Below are 12,359 nucleotides of genomic sequence, written 5' to 3' on the forward strand. Positions count from 1 at the left end.
GGTTGTGCAGAGGGAGCTAAAAAAATGGACATGGAGCTGAACCCTCAGCATAGGACCACCCTGTATGGCCCCTGCACCCACGTGTGGCTGCCATGTAGTCTAACTAGAAGATAGCACCTCTACATCTGGATAGATAGGGCCTGCCTCCTCAGTGAGCAGGGGGCCAGAATGTGAAGACCCCTTCCCAACTTCCATGAAAACACTCCACCAAGAGGATGCCTAATGAATATGGCTCTGCTAAATTATGCATTATCAAGGTAGACTCTTATACCTGCAAGAGTGATCTCAGGGCCCATCTAGGCCACTGCTCCTCTCTCCTCTCTGCCACCGCTGCCTTGGAGGTGAAGAAACCTAAAGGGAAGTTGCTCCAGCAAGTCAGCCACAGCTATATTCCCCTGACTTGGGGAAGACAAGAAAGAAAGGCTACCAGGAGCCTTCTGTAACCATAAATCAAATCCTTAACACAAAGGAACTTTCTAAGCGTGGATTTTCAGCATCCTGGTAGGTGAGTAGGGGATAGTCTGGGGATAAAAGGGCCCCCAGTGTTCCCCTACCCATGTCAGAGGAAGCTGGAGTAGGCAGATTTAGAGTATAGAACCCCAATTCTGAGCCCTGAAAAAGCAAGCGAATACTCTGAATACCCTCTGTCCCCTTGGCCCCATCCCAGCAATCCAGATCACTCACTGCTCAAGCCTTACTTTCAAACAGGAAGGCCACAACCCTTTTTATCCATGACCCTGGAAGCAGCGCAGGACAGCAAGTTTGCCATGTGTCCTGAAAGGAACAAAAACCAGGGTTAAGGGAGGATCTTGGGTAGTCATTTCTCTCCAAGCCAGGTTCCCAGATGTTGCTTGAGCAGCTAGAGCCAGCCTCAAAACCCCAAAAGAATGCAGTAATAATTTGAGAAGGGACTTAGGGTTAGAACTAGGGATTTCCCAAAAGAGGCAATATGCCATGAGCGGGGCTGTATAGAATATTTCAAAAATCAACGATTCCGTCAGCTCAAGAGCAGAGAAGTCATTTGCATATTGTTCTGCAAGTATTTCTACCTCTATAATGCCTACACTCTAATTTCTCCAGGAAATCAGTTCTACATGTCATCTAACTTATTTTATATGTAGACTCACCTGTATGCAACCTTCAAAGACTGCCTCCTTCCAACTGCCCTGGGAAGTGGGAAGGGCAAGTTACAATAAATCCATTTTATAGCTGGAGGAAACTGGGGCCAGAGAGGCAAAGAGATTTGCCAAAGGTGGCAGAATTAGAAAGGACTAAATAAATATTTTCCAAACTCCCAAGCCAGTATTCTATCCCTATATTTTCACTGCTAGGGTAGAGACTGAGGAGAACAAGACCATTCAGGGCTTGAACCTGACCCAAAAAATAGGGAAAAGAGGGTTGTGGGTGTCAGGGCCTGAGCAGTGGAAATGGTGTGGAAGAGGAATCCCTCAAGCCTGTGTACCGACATATGGGACTGCCTGTAGCTCTGTGTAAATCAGCTGCTTGCAATGGATACAGCTGATAGTCTGGGAGAGGAAGACATCTACTTAGCAGAACGTGTTCTCCACCTACACAAAGGATACGAAGATAGGCTTGCTTGGACCCAGGATTAAAGCTTAGTTATCTTTGGGCCAAGCCAGGGTCCCAGCTGCCATGCCATGGAATCCTGGCATGGGCCCTAGGGAGCCCAGAGAGGCATAAGAGAATCCCAAGCCCAGGCCTTTGGCCAAAACCTTGTCTGGTCTCAACCATTAAATCCATTTTTACACAATACTTCCAGACACTTTATAGAGTCCACAGGCCCCCATCGCAGACATCTAGCAAAAGAGCTTCTGGAGCTCTGACAACTGGAGAAAATTGGCACAGTGGAAGAAGGTGAATTTGGCAGTCTGTGGAGCAAGAAAAGGAGGCTGACGTGAGGGAGCTGGGCAGTTGCTCCGACCGCAGGCTCTAAGAGTCCTCCAACAGTTCCTTTCCCCCAGACACACACTGACTTCCTCTTCCATTTTCTGGGAGGAGCAGGTAAGGTGGGCCTCTGGCCCAGGCCTAACCAGGGTAAGTGGGAAGGGGAGAGAGGAAAAGGGATAGGACAGGACAAGAGACCTTTGGGTCCTGGAGGAGAGAGGTGACAAGGCAGTTGGGTGGGTCTCAACCAACTTACATTTTCATTGAGGAATTTATCTAACAAACTAAGCCCCAGGCACAGGGGTGGGCTCTGTCAACATCTATCAAAAATGCTAAATGTGCATACCCTTGACACTGTTAGGTCCAGAGCTGAGAGGGAGACACACAAAGCCTCCTGTGTAGCAAAATGCTGTTTATTTTGAACATCTGGGTGCAGGTGGGTGGAGGCTGAAAAAGGCATTCACAAGAGAAAAAGGAAGAGCCTTGAGTTTTATAGAGGGTTTTTCTGGGAGGAGTAAATAAATTCTTTTCAAATAACCAGGAGGGATGAGGAAAGTAAGTTCCCCTCTTGCCTTCCATTCCCTTATCTCCCTAGGGCCTGGCAAAGGCTATGTGCCTAATACACCCTTAGGAAGGGGAGAGGGGTGGGTTTTATAGGAGGTTTGAATGGAACTTTGGGGAAGGTGAATTCTTTAAGCCTAACAGACACAACAGTTATACCCCTAGGAATACAATTTACATTGCTGATATATCACACTTGTGCATGGACATGTGTACACGGATAGGCACTGTAGCGTTGTTTGTAGTAACAAGAGATTGGCGTGGGGATATCCCTAAATGTTCATCATTTACGGACTGTTTAATTAAATCAAGGTGTAAACTCTACCTCCTTGTATATCTCTATTTAAAAAAATGAGGTAAAAATTTAAAAAAACAATGAGGTAAATATATTTGCACTGATATGGAAAACAGTCAGTCCAAATACAGTTAAGTGAACAAAGTAAGGTAGAGAACAGTGTGTGTGGTCTGAGTCCATTTGTGTAAAAAAACAAAATAAAAGGTTGTTCTGTATAAATATTAACATTTTCTGGAAGGAACACACAAGAAACTGTTACCAGTGGCGCGAGTACCTTTGTGTAATGAACCTGGTAGTCTGGCTGTTTGTACTGTTTAAATGCTTTACTATGTGCACATATTGCCTTTAAATTAAAAAAAAAAAAACAGTTAATTTTAAAATAACTTTTACCTACTGCCAAAAAAAAAAAAAATGAGTACAGTAATGCCTTAGTCTTCTCTTTGTCACTTTCACTGGGAGAGGGACAGGGCTAAAGTCAAAGTGTGACTCAAAGTGTATTATTATACAAATTTATATATATTTACTACAGGGAAATTGTTATTGAGCTCATCATTATAGACAACAAGTTCACTAATGATGGATATAGAATTTTCTTCACTTTCCAAAGATCACATTTTTTTCTTACTGGTTCAGCTATACAACATAGACTTTATTAGAAAGTACCTTGGTCAAAACAAACAGAAGATTCTGCTGCCAGTGCCAACTAGTTTAATTTAGCAGGGCCTGCAAGCAGAGCACTATACGAGCATTCTTTATGGATGTGCTCTCAAGGACAAGGATGTCTTGTTTCTCCGGAGTCTTATCCAGGGTGATACAAATACACAAAGGTGCTGCCGGACCCTTTCTCTACATGGGCCCCGCCCTCTTTATAGTCAGATAGTCTCTGTAGGGGATATCTCATCTCATCCAGGTGGTCCCCAAACACCTGGAAGATGGTGCCTAGCATCTTAGCAGCCATGTGGGCGCAGAAGATCAAGCTGTCCAGAAGATTATCAAACAAAGTCGTCATGAAGCTCCTCAGGTGGCATTTGATGAAGTGTTCCCTAAAAGCCTGGGACAGGCAGGAACATTAGTTGCATGTGAGGAAGCAGGAGTGGCTGAGGACTGGGGAGAATGAGGGTCAGGGAGCCATCCCTTGGGAGACAGAGGTGAAGGGAGGAATGACTTCTCTCAGGCTTACTGGCCCCAACCCTAAGAGGCAAAGTTTCAGGGTAGAGGCTGGAAGGCAGAGGCTGATCTACTACCCTATCCTACCCTTACCCTACCTCCACTGATACAGAAACTCACGATGACAGAGCAGCAAGGGCCCCTCAGAGACCAAGGAGTCTCCCCTCTCATGTTACAGAGGTCTGAGAAGAGAAAAACTTGCCCAAGTCAGACAGCAAGTCAGTGACAGAGCTGCAGCTAGAGCCCAGACCAGTGCTCCAAGTCCAGTACTCTTTCCATAATATCAGACTGTCTTAGCAACTCAAGGCGGGACAGAGAAAATGCCCCACTAGTTTGCAAGGTAGTCTCACTGAGATTACATAGTTCTACCAAAGAGATGAGACTGGATTATCCAGCCTCCCTAAACCCTCATCCCAGCAAGAATTGCTCATAACCACTACCTTTGCCATCTGGGATCTGTTTTTAAGCAACTTCCTAGAATGTTCTGGGATCTCCTGCTCCACCTCCAAAGTCACCTCTGACTGGGCTGCCACTGTGATGCAGCTTTTTCCTCTCTCTCTCAGTTTGGCCTCAGCTTTCCAAAAGAGCCCTGCTAGACAGCCCAAGGAATGCTCAGGTAGTGAAACTGATTTCACCTTTCACCCAGGTCCTGCTAAACCCTCTGGGGCTTCGGGTCAACAGCCTGCCCTGAAATCTCACATTATCCCTCTTGGCCTGAGTTCCCATTAATGAGCCCTCAACCCCAAGAAAAGGCTTTGCCTCCACCCCTTCCACTACACTGCCCAATCAGAAGTGGAGTGGGGCGAGAGTCAGAAGATAATGAGCTATGGGGCTGTGGCCCTCAGTTAAGTGACAGGAGGCATCCTTCTCTGGCTTCCTTGCCAAAGATGGCTCATTTCTGGCCTCTGGGAAAGAAAGGGAAGAGGGATAAAACAGATCCCAGGGGCAAGAAAGAGTCTCCTATGAGGAAGAGGGGATGACTCCTCTGACTTGATCACTACTCAAGGTCATTTCTGCTTCCCAGCAAAGGCTTTCACAGAACACTGGACAATCTAACCCTTTGCAGGAAAGAGGGAAGAGTGAAGTCCACAATGGAGATGGAACTGCTGAGGAGATAGTTAAACCCAGACTGGAATCTTAGCTTTCTTTTTATATTATTTTTTTAAAAAAATAAAATAGAGGCTGGGTCTCGCTCTTGCTCAGGCTTGTCTTGAACTCCTGAGCTCAAGCAATCCTCCCACCTCGGCCTCCCAGAGTGCTAGGATTACAGGAGTGAGCCACTGCATCCGGCCTGGAATCTTAGCTTTCCGTTGCACCATGTTGGTATGGACATAAAACAGTTCTTCTAGGGCATAGAGATGGATGTCTTCCTTGGGGTTCCCAGAAAGCATGCCCCTAACGGCCACCAGGTACCCTATCCTGGTGAACTCCATGGTGTATGAGGGAGGAGAGAAGAGCTCTTCAGCCTTAGGGCAGCAGAGTGTTTGAGACCCTACAATTGGGTCTGGTGAGATTTCCTTAGAGAAACCAAGGTGAGTTTTTGGGGAAGAGGTCAGCATGTGTGTATAGAATTACACTAATGAACTAGGCATTATCTCCACTAGGACTGATATTCGGGTGGTATGCCCAGGTAGAGCTTCACAGGTTATTAAAATATCGAAAAAATTCTTCACTCCCACCGCTACCACCTTGATACCTTTGTGAAACCTCCCCTCCCTTGGACCTCCCCACAGAAATCAGCAACCAAAGAGTTAAGGCTTGACATAGCAGGGTCCTCCAGGACTCTGCTCTAGCACTAGGGCCACCAAAGTTTGTAACTGGTCCGAATCCTGGGCAGATGATAAATATTTTATATATCACCTCTGATTATCTCCATTTACCCCAGGGAGAAACTGCTGTGCAGAGAGGTGAAGTGACTTAGCCAAGGTCACACACAGCTAGTGCTATGGGTTGATTGTGTCCTTCCAAAATTCAAGTTCTAGCCTCTAGTACCTCAGAATGTGACTGTATTTAGAGACAGAGCCTTTAAGGAAGTGATTAAGTTAAAACGAGGCTGTTAGGGTTGGCCCTAATTCAATCCACCTGGTATCCTTTTAAGAAGAGGAGTCTGGAAAAGAGAGACAGACAGACAGACAGACCAGGGATGCACTCGCACAGAGGGAAGACCATGTTGAGGACACAGTGATAAGGCAGCCATATGCAAGCCAAGGAGACAGGCCTCAGAAGAAACCAACCTTGCTGACACCTTGACCTTGGACTACCGGCCTCCAGACTATGAGAAAATAAATTTCTGCTGTTTTAAGCCACTGGGTCTGTGGTATTTTGTTATGGCAACTCTAGCAAACTAACACAACTAGGAAATAGCAGAGTGAGGAATTCATTCCTGGTCTGTTTGCCTCCAAGGCCCATGCTCTAAGAAGGTCTTGCCTTCTCTATTTATACAGTGAAGAGAGCGAGCCCTTGTGAGAATCCGATGAGAGAAAGGATTTTGGGCAGTGTCAAGAGTTATGACTACTCAGGGGTTATCTTTATCTGCCGGAAGGGAATGTGTATGGAGCTACATGAAGGTAGCCATCAGCACAGAGCCTAAAAGGGAGAAATAACATGTTTCCTAATCCTAGAGTGACACATCCCAGGAAAGCCTTCACTGAATGCTATGAACTAAGGATCATAACTAGGGTTGCCCAAGTAGCCCCCCACTAATTTATTCTCTGTACCCACATCCATGAACCAATGCATGCCCTTCTCTCCCCATACCACACACACTCACCTCATACTCTGGCATATACTCTCACTCACATACAGACACCCTCAAAGCTCACACAAGCTCCCGTAAACACATCATACCCATACTTTCACATATATCCCCCCATAGTCTTACACACCACACTCTGATACAGATGCATTCATATATATATGTTTTTTTTTCTCCCAGATACCACAACCTTCCACCATTCACATATATATCACATATTCACATACAACCTCACTACAAACTCTCATGTTTTCACATGCATTTCCTTTGTTCACATACATACATGCTCGCACACATACATATGGATATTTGGACATACATAGAGAATGGTCTGGAAGGCTGTACCTCAAACTATTCGCTGTGGTTACCCAGGGGAAGTGGGGGGTGGACATATATTTATTTTAGTCATTTCTCTATTATATGACTTTTATACCAATCGACATGTATTTTGCAATTAAAAATACATGAAATGTTCAAAATAACTCAGTGCAATCCACACTCCTACTGTAGCATTTAAGGACCTCTAAGATCTGGCCCCCACCTAGATTTAAAGTCTATATCCAAAAAAAAAAAAAACAATCCATATGCCTCATCTTTCTTATCTCATCTGATCCTCAAAATAGCCCTTGGAAACAGACAGGGCAGTAATCATTGTCTCCAAGATCAGTCTCAAACTCCCAAGTCCTCTGACCCTAATTCTCTATCCACTCCTCTTCCTCCACCATGCTTTCCTGCTACCCCACTTTTGTTTACATGGTCCCATTCCTGTGGTATGCTCTATGCTTAATCTCCATCCGTCATAATTCTATCCAGTTTTTTCACAGTATTTGTTAATTGTTTATTTATCAAGAGAAACTGTTCCTCAGCCCACATATTCATAGCTCAGGAACACAGGTCAGTGACAAAATTCTATTTAAATCTATCCAGATAAATTCTTTATATTACAAAATTACTTTGCACTCTGAAAGATACCACCTTCCTCATCTCTTCAAAATCTTTCATAGAATTATAATTTCTGTAGAAATCTGCATATACATTCTTTTTTTGTTCAGCCACAGCAAACTCACGGAAAGCTGCAACCCCAGGGATACAAGGAATGCTCCAACAATATGAAACTCCAGGCACCTGGCCAGGAGGCCACGCATCTGAGGTTTTGTCAAAGCACTGGAAGCCATGTAGTTACTGTCCTTGATGGGTATGCCAACCTCAACCCTTCCTTCCTGGCTGATGAAGAAATGAACTGCAATTCTACCCATTTTTAATGCCTACCTTAAATACAGTTTCTTTCATGAAACCTTTTGCTATAGTTTGAATATATGTGTCCCTCCAAACTTCATATATTGAAACTTAAATCCCAAAGTGATGGTATTTAGAGGTGGAGCTGTTTGAGAAATGATTAAGTCATGAAGGCTCTGCCTTTGCGAATGGGATCAATGTCCTTACAAAAGAGGATTCAGAGAGCTGCTTGGCCTTTTCATTTCTTCTGCCATGTGAGGACACAGTGTTTGTCCCTTTTGCCCTTATACCATGTGAGGATGCAGCAAGAAGGTGACATCTTGGAATCAGAGAGCAGTCCTCACCAGACACCAAATCTGCTGGAATCTTGATTTTAGACTTCCCAGCCTCCAGAACTGTGAAAAATAAATTTCTGTTGTTTGTAAGTTACCTGGTCTATAGCATTTCGTTATAGCCACAGGAGCAGACTAAGGCACCTTCCCTGATGTTTAGAGATAAAACTGACCTCTCCCTCTTTTGAATCCCCTCTGGTTTCTCTTATACCACTTGTATTCTGCCTTGAATTTTAGTTATATAAGAAGCAAGGCCCAGAGGGGTTAAATAATTTTCCCAAGAACACATTGCTACAAAGAGGCAAAGACCTGGGTTGGGGAGGTGCTTATCTCATTGAGGGCAGGGATTCCATCTAATCCATTTGTTTTCTTAGTTCCCAGCACTATACCTGGCACATAGAATGGACTCAGCATATGCTTGTCGAGAAAGAATGGGAAGGAGGGAGGGATTGAAGGGCAGGGAAAGAAGAAAAGCAAACTTGTTTCCGGAATTGGCTTATTGTTTGGAGCTAGTTACCTGCCCTGAGAACTAGCAGACAGAGACCCATTTTGCAAAGGATCATGAACCAGACCACTTGAGGCACCCCCATTATAATCAAACTCAGCAAGCTGAAGAGAAGGAAGTGATGAAGGAAAGTGGAGGAGATTCTGAGAAAAGCAGAGGGGCTCAGAAGAGCCTGGGAACAACAAAAAGACAGATAGAAGCCCGATGCACAAAGACAGGCCTATCCAGGGGGCCCAGAAACAGGCCAGGTTGGGGAAAGAGGGCTGAAGAGTAGGTAAGGGCCAAAGATCAGCCAGATTCACATTACAGCTGAAGGGCTTCATGAAAAACTTGAGAAAGAGGGTACCAGCCCGGCCCCTGCTGTTCATAGGGGAGTGCGGAACTCATCCAGGGTATCAGGTGCTAAACGTGAGAGGAAAGGGGATCAGGGAGAGAGCGAGACCTTGAGCCTTCCAGCTCAGGCTGTATAAGCACCTCAGGCCTGACTGGTGCACTGAAGTAGTTAGAGCCAAGGGTCAGCTAGCAAGGGCCCAGGGGGTATTTAACCCAAATAATGAAAGACTCAGGACAGGGTCCGAGGACATGGCTGACTCTCAATTATCCACATGCTAATAACCAGTGGGTTATCCACAAGGTTTTTTTGTCATTGTTTGTTTTGAATTCAAACCTGATTTTAGCCACTCCTGCACACCACCTCCTCCCTCCTCCCTCCTCCCACCTCTACCAGGGAGCCAATATTCTCTGGAAGGCTGACTGGCTCCTCCTGGGTCAGGGAGGCCTGTATCTGCACCAGATGGAGTCAGGGTTCTCAAAGAGGAACCCTTGGAGCACCTGATCGAAGACTGCACCATCTGCCCACAGAGAACGTGGCAGGGAAAGGAGACGAATAAGCCAGGGAATGGCAGGGGCTCCAGGCTCTCGGTGGAGTGACCATAGGTGTGGAATGCTAAGTTTTTGAGTTGTTGTCAGGTGCCATAAACACATTTTCTCTTTTCAAATTTCCTCACAAATCACCCCAAAAGTTAGCATGTAGTAACCCCATTTTACAGGAGAGTAAACTAAGACTTAGTGGGGACGTAATTTCAGCCAAGGTAATAGAGCTCTTAAGCGGGAAGTGAATTATGCCCCACCCCACGTTTCTCTGAGTTCTAAGTTCATGTTCTTTCTAGTATATCTTCTGTTTCTCAAAGGCCTTTCAAATCGCATAAAATCATTTCTTTTCTTTAATCAACTCGTGTACCAGTGTGTGTTATTTCTTTCTGTCCCTTTTTTCTCTTTATTTATTCCTTTCAATTTTTCCTTCTACTTTTTTTTCTTCTTCTCTAACTTCCATTATTCTGTCTGTCTTCTTTCCTCTCTTACTTTACATACACATTCACTTTCTACCATGGAGGATCCTGCTGTAAGAATTCTGGAAGTGAAGCAGTTCATAACCCCTGTTGTCCAGGAGTTCCCACAGATACATATCCACACGTCCACAGAATCACATGAGATACAAATAAATGCGCCCCACTGCTTCTAGGACAGAAGAATGAAAAGAGAACTTATGTTGGAAATCTGGAAACATGGATATCAGTCCCTGCTTTGCCACTTACAGTATGACATTGGGAAAATCACATAATTTCCTTGAGCTTCTGTTTCCTTATCTAGAAAATGGAGACAATAAAACTTGATCTACACACTTCACAAAGGAGTAGTAAGATGATGGATGTCAAAGTCCTTTGTAATTGGTGAGGTTCTATCAAGTTGTAAGGCTTGGATATTTACATAAACAAACAAACATACATATATATATAAATGTGCTCACCTAATACTTTGTTTTTTCATTCCTGCTTTCTTTCTTCCTAGCCTCCCTCAGTCCCAAAAGGACTTGGCACAGCCATTCACACAGCATATTATGTGGCCTCAAAGCACAATATGTGTATAGAAATATACACATTCACACACTGTACATAAAACAGTTACACATATGTGTTAACACTTATAGATATACATACCTATTTACGTACTCAGCACTCCTATTTACATACTTTACCACTCAAAGTGCAAATATATTTGCATGTAGCCTGCATGTTTATTATTATTACTATCCTGCACTCCTAACCCACCACTCACCTCCTGCTAGCTACACAGGGAATCCGATAATTGGGTGTTTCCACTTCAGTCTTGACTGAAGAGTCTCCATCAAGTGTCAAACTAAGGCCACAGGCTTCCCTGCATCTTTTTCTAGAACCCTAGCAAAGGGCACTCCTCATTCCCCTCTCATCCCTCCCCACCCCAGGCACAGCAGAGAGAAGCACCACACAGGGCTCATCAAGCCAGTATTTGAGAATGGGACTAAAGCATCTCCGAAGATTTTGTCCGTTTCCTCTTCCACCCCACTCACCCTCGGAAAAGATCTCAGGGTCTCCCAGTCACACTTCCATGAAACTGGGTCTTGTAGAGCCTCAATCTCAAAGGAGTAAATGGAGTGGTTAAAAGATGGCCTTTGCCAGCCTGAGCAAGAGGGAGACATCCGTCTCTGCAAAAAAAAAAGAAAAAAGAAAGAAATTATCTGGACAACTAAAAATATATAGAAAAAATTAGCCGGACATGGGGGCGCATCTCTGTAGTCCCAGCTACTCGGGAGGCTGAGGCAGGGGGGGTGTCCCTTGAGCCCAGGAGTGTGAGGTTTCTGTGAGCTAGGCTGACGCCACGGCACTCTAGCCGAGCAACAGAGTGAGACTCTGCACCCCAACCCCCCCCAAAAAAAATTAAAAAAAGAAAGATGGCATTTGGAGCCAAATGGACTGGGTTCAAATCCTAGTCTTGCTAGCTGAGAGACTTCAGATAACTGACTTGACCTCTCAGCCATTTTACCGCCTCGTCTGTAAAGAGGAGATGGCAGCAGCTTGTACCTCAGTAGAGTGTTATAAAATTTAAATAACTTTAACGTGCACTCAACATTTACGAATTGGCACACAGTAATCACCCAATAAAGAGTAACTGTTATTTTCACACATCATGTGCCAGGTGGGATTCTGCAAAAGCAAACAATAAACATAGTGCATCTTTTTGGAAGGCCAGTATTCCTCCATGGTCAATAATTGAAAATATTATTTTAATCTTGAAGAGAACATTTTAGAGTAGAAAATTTTTATGGATCTTTATGTTAGAACAAGATGTTTTAAGGCAGCAGTTCTCAACCTTTTTGACACCAGGGACCATTTTCATGGAGGACAATTTTTCCACAGACTGGACTTCGATGGGATGGTTTCAGGATGACTCAAGTGCATTACATTTATTGTGCAGTTTATGTCTATTATTATTACATTGTAATATATAATTGTACAACTCACCATAGGTTGGGGACCCCTGCTTTAAGGAAACCTAGGGCTTGCCACAAAAGAGTCTCTTAGACTTGCTCGCTAAAACATTGTCTGCTTTTTCTGTACTGTGTGTTCCCTGGGCTAAGCAGGATACCTGTCAGAGGGTACTCAATGAATACATGTGGAATAATTGAATGAATCAATATGGCCCCACTTATCTGTCTCTAGCTGAAAAATTTTGGAGAACATTAAATCCTCATAATAGACCTGAAAAATACGATACATTACAATTGTC

This window comes from Propithecus coquereli, unplaced genomic scaffold (assembly GCF_000956105.1).
Source record: "Propithecus coquereli isolate 6110/MARCELLA unplaced genomic scaffold, Pcoq_1.0 Scaffold101, whole genome shotgun sequence".
Taxonomy (NCBI): domain Eukaryota; kingdom Metazoa; phylum Chordata; class Mammalia; order Primates; family Indriidae; genus Propithecus; species Propithecus coquereli.